Source organism: Lygodium microphyllum, chromosome 14, assembly GCF_053477565.2.
Source record: "Lygodium microphyllum isolate KBCC chromosome 14, Lygodium_microphyllum_v1.1.10, whole genome shotgun sequence".
NCBI classification, from domain to species: Eukaryota; Viridiplantae; Streptophyta; class Polypodiopsida; order Schizaeales; family Lygodiaceae; genus Lygodium; species Lygodium microphyllum.
Genome location: NC_141148.1, coordinates 110127751 through 110132880, shown reverse-complemented (window position 1 = coordinate 110132880; position 5130 = coordinate 110127751).

Here is a 5130-nt window from a genome sequence, read left to right as displayed (position 1 = left end):
ATGTCATGTTTTACCCTGTTATACCCAAAAACTCTTACCAAACACTAGCTTCTACTCTACTGCTCAGATGGCAAATGTGATGGTTCTATGGGCTTCAAAAGGGGGTAAAACCCTAGTACACCTAATCAAAACTCTCCATATTTGTTTGCTACCTTCAAACAGCGATCATGCATGAAAAAGTTCGGAAGCCCCTCTTTTTTCATGAGATCTCCAAAATTGATTGAAAAGAAACTTGCTTTATGCATGACACCCTATTCTAGAAGTTTTCTATACGTTTTGAGAATATTTACAAGAAATAATGTTCAATATATTAAAATAGGCTAAAATTGTCTAAAGCTCTTGTCATTTTGAACCATCCATACTATCGACACCAGCACTAATGACTAATATGACATTGACTCTCTAGATTAATAAGAAAGAAAAATGATGATTCACTCAAGGATTTTTCACATTGTGTTTGCATAGCAATACAACACCATGATGAGAAGATCTACAAGAAATTGGCTAGAAACTCAATTCTCTATTGATCAAATCTTAATAGTGTTTTGGATGAGGCTATCACAAATAAGAACTTGCACAAGGAAACAAGCATTGAAAAGATAGGAAAAAACTAGGAATGAAAACCCAAATCTAGTAGAGGCAAGATTGACCTTGAAGCCACCTAGATGCAAAAATTTACAATAGATTTTTAAATTTCTTAAAGATGATTGAGTCCTTCAAATATTCCTACCCTTATAAAGAAAAAAATTTGCAATAGATTTTTAAATCTCTTAAAGATGATTGAGTCCTTTAAATAGTCCTACCCTTATAAAGAAAAAATGTGCAATGTGTACATTGTGATGATGATGAATACCATCCAATTGGTCTAGATGACAGAGTCAACCTTGTACTATTTTGGAAACATTTTGGGCACAATGCATCCTTCTATAGAGCTCCTAGATGGAATCCATATCTTGTCCCATACACTAATGTCATAATTAATTAATCAAGGACATTCTTGTTTGAGGCAAAAGAAATTGGCATTGCCAAATCCACCTAACCAAAAGCCAACTACTCTTAGGGTTGACATCAATCTATTAGGAATTCTCAAAACTCTAAGAGCAATTTTTAACTATCCCCCTAGATTATGAGAGGACCATTCCAAAATTCTTGCTTACTACCTCTCTTGGTAATATAAGTATGTGTAACTTGAGGGGAAGATGCAATAATGACACATTGAAAAATCTTGCTTGCTTGGTGTTATCCAATGGTGTATGAAAATTTTGACCTTCCTTATTGCTATTATGCTCTAGAGCTTGATGTCAAGACCATTAGACATGCTATTACTATTTTAAGAGGTTTGACACACGATGTACATGACTATCTCTAACCAAGTCTTCTCCCATGGTGGATCCATATCAATTGATGGGAGGTTGCAAGAAATCAAGAGAGCCAATTTTACACACACATGAATAAATTTTTCCATAATATTTCATCATAGTTTATACATAAAATTTAGGGTTAGGGCTTTCCATGCCCCTTGGGAATCCTATCGCTTGTATGGCCTTTGACTGATCATGGCTCCTATTCTATGCTCTAGATCTTATTCTCAATAAAAATTTTAACTAATACAAGTTATAACTTCAAAGTACTATCTAATTTTTATAATCTTTAGTGGTACGAGCTTATCCCTAAAAAAAAAGAGAATAAGTTTTACAAAATTATTTTATTTCCAAAACTTATAGGTCATTTTCTCCTTGCAATTAAGATTATCCCTCCTCCTCTTTAAGTCCAAATCCATGGCACTCACATCAAAGGTATCATACTACTAATGCTAATGAGAGGATTTGCAATGACCAATGAAGGATCATGGTAGAGGAAGAATGATGTGTTGGTGCAGAAGAACTAAGGAGTAGGTTGGAGTGGTCATGCAGAAAAACTTAATGCTTGGGGTGTTATCTTGAAGAAAAAGAAGTGATGCTTGGTAGATTGTCTTGAAGAGAAGGAATGATGGTTGGAAAATACTTGAGGGATGAAGGCCAATATTCATGGGAGTTAAGAGCTCTAGTATTCCTATTAAGTTACTTTTTCTCTCCTTCTATATGTATCTACCTTACTTATGTAGTGATTATACATGTGCCTATGCAACGAGTTGGGTCAAATCCCAAGTAAGCTTGAAATACTATCTCATACTGACGATCTAGTTAGTGAGAAGACATAGTGCTATAAGTAAATCTAGACAACATGTATTACATTGCATAGTACTCATTGTGGTTTATACTGACATCTTTTGTGGCCACCATGATGTTTGGGAGTTATGAAAAGCCTTATGAATTTTTTAAGTATTTGTTGCTCAAGTTAGAGTGGATTTAGGTTGCAGTAAGGAATTGCTTGGTTATTATTTGGATAGAGATTTCTCTTCATGCTTGTTGGATATGTAATATCTGGCACTTGTAGCAACATGTATCAACTCCCATATGATGTGCCAACTATTTGAGATGCATTAAGATGTTGTTGGGTTGAGAACAATTCACCTACTACACAGTGTTTCACTGATAGTCATAATAGGCTACCTGGATATCATAAATTGTGGGAAATTTCAGTGTATGTTAGCATTAGTTTCATGCATTCACTAATGCCTATATGAACATAGTTTGATGTTGGGATATTTTGCCATTGCAATAGAACATGTTTGAGTTATTTTAAGGTTGGTTTCAGTTTGAATGTGGTTTCTCACTATTCGAATACAATTTATAGCAAGCAGTTAATCAGTGGAAGAATTGCTCTTGGATTGTAAGGAGTCAGGCACTAATAGTTGAAGACTGCAGTAATACGTAGGGCTGTAATCATGGCTGTAATGAAGGAGACCTAGGAGAGAGAAGGAGAGAAGGGAGAAAATGCATAGAGGAGAGAGGAAGAGGAAGAAGATGAGAGAAGAAGAGAGAGAAAGACAGGAAAAGAGAGAGAAAGAGGAGGGAAGCCATGAAAGCTAGGAGGAAGGAGAAAAGAGAGACTTGATTATTGATAATTGATGCCCTAATTGGGTCTCTCAACAACTTATATACCCTGCCAATATAACTGGGTATTCCCATGCTAACCCGTGTCCTACCCGTCTATCCCCGCTCTTTTACATTCCATCCCAACCCCGAAGGTTTTTGCCCTAAAAAAAAAAAGAGGACTTATGGCTCACAACGAAAAAAAGGGGGGGGGGGTTGCAGAGTACTACTCTGCTCAGCATTACAAGGGAGAATATAGGTATGGGAAAGTACAATCTCATATGGAATTGGGGCATAGAATTGTGTATATGATGTATATGACATGTGCAAGTTCATAGCATATAAGTTTGGCCTCCAATTCTTGACAATTTGGGGCTGACAAACAGTGGAAAACATGCTGTCCAAAACAGGCCTGCTGGAGAAAACTAGTCATAACTTCCTATGGGCAGCTTCGATTGAGGTGTGTGACATGTCAAAATGAAGCTTATGAAGCGTACCTTCAAGCCATATAGGTGACACTTGACTGTCATTAATGCAAGGTAAAAACTGTTCTGAAATAATATGATATCTGTAAGTTGTTTGCATTTTAGACTGGAGGGGGGCAAATTTAGCTACTGCTCAATCAAAATTACATCCTTGGAGTAGGGAAAGAACTGCACTGGTGAAATGCTGATGAGCATAGGGATTTTCCAAGACCATTCCATTCCCCGGGATCAAATGGATAACCTCCATAATAAGCATCAAGAGCACAAGGGTCATCCATACAAGCATGGGTCACCATACTACCACTGGGGTCAAAAGGATAATTGTGGTCCAGTGCATCCGCTGTATCATAGAAGTAATTCATGGTGTCATCGTGAATCACTAATGGTGGCACAAGATCCTTATCGACCCATACGGTAGCATGCATTGACTTGTCCATAAAATCATTGGGAACCACTAGGTCAAATCGGACTGGAGCAGATGAGGCTGCAATCAATACAGCATTCAATGCATCAATCCCTAGGCATTTCATGTCCATGAGTTTCACATGCGTGGCTATTATTGGGCATTCAAAGGTAAGGGCCTTGGGCTGATGGGGCATTTGCTCATGAGCATGTGGCAGTGAGATGCTCTCATCATGGCATTGTTCTTGAGAAGTATCATGTGGCTCATAAGGATGCGCATGTTGCTTATAGTAATAATCAAGTGGCTGATGATATCGAGCACTCCATTGCTGATAATGATGTTGCTCCCCATGTACATACTCATATACATTTGCATGATGTTGTCCATGTACATAATGCTGTCTAGATGGTTGTCCATGTATGTGACTAGAATGTAGTTCATAAGAACATATATAGTCATCAGATGCATGCTGCTCAAAATATTCACACTCATCATATGCATGTTGACTATAAGTAGGTGCATGCACTTGCCTTTGCACATCGAACCCATGCCAATGGTCATGGTACTCATAATGTCCATGAGAATGCCATACATGCCTTGTTGACCAAAATGTCCATGGGTGCCATGCTACCCATGCATTATATGTGGACCAAACTGATTATTAGGGCCTTGCTGCCCATGTGCACCTACATTGGGGCCTTGCTGCCCAAAATTTCCATGCTGCCCATGCAGTACATGCAAACGAGACTGAACATTGGGTCCTTGCTGCCCAAAACTACCATGTGCACCCTACATACTATGCTGCCCAAAATTTGCATTTTGCCCTTGCATATAGCTTCTACTATGGGGAAGCTGGGGTGCCAAGGATGGGCTTGAAGGATTCGTAATGGGGGAGGGTAGGAGGGGTTCATCATGTCGAGTGGAAGGCTCACCCGTCTCATAAGTGCTATGGGGAATGCCATGGGTACCACTGAGACCTTGTGGGCTGCACCCGGTCTCCAAGGGGGGAGGGCAGTTAGCCTCACAGGGAGGGACATACTCCTTGGGTCGATCCGAGGGGGGGCAATGGCGGGGATGAGGGCGCCCATGTGCTCTATGAGTAAGTCCATCTTGGCCATCATCTCGGAATGACAATGATCTTGGCGGGTTTCCATCTCCCTGTGGCGCTACTCCATCTCTCGATGTCGTTCAGCATGACGAGTCTCATGTTGGCATAGGGTTTGGTTGAGCAGAGACAAGCGATCTATCTCGGGGGCACCTTCTTCAA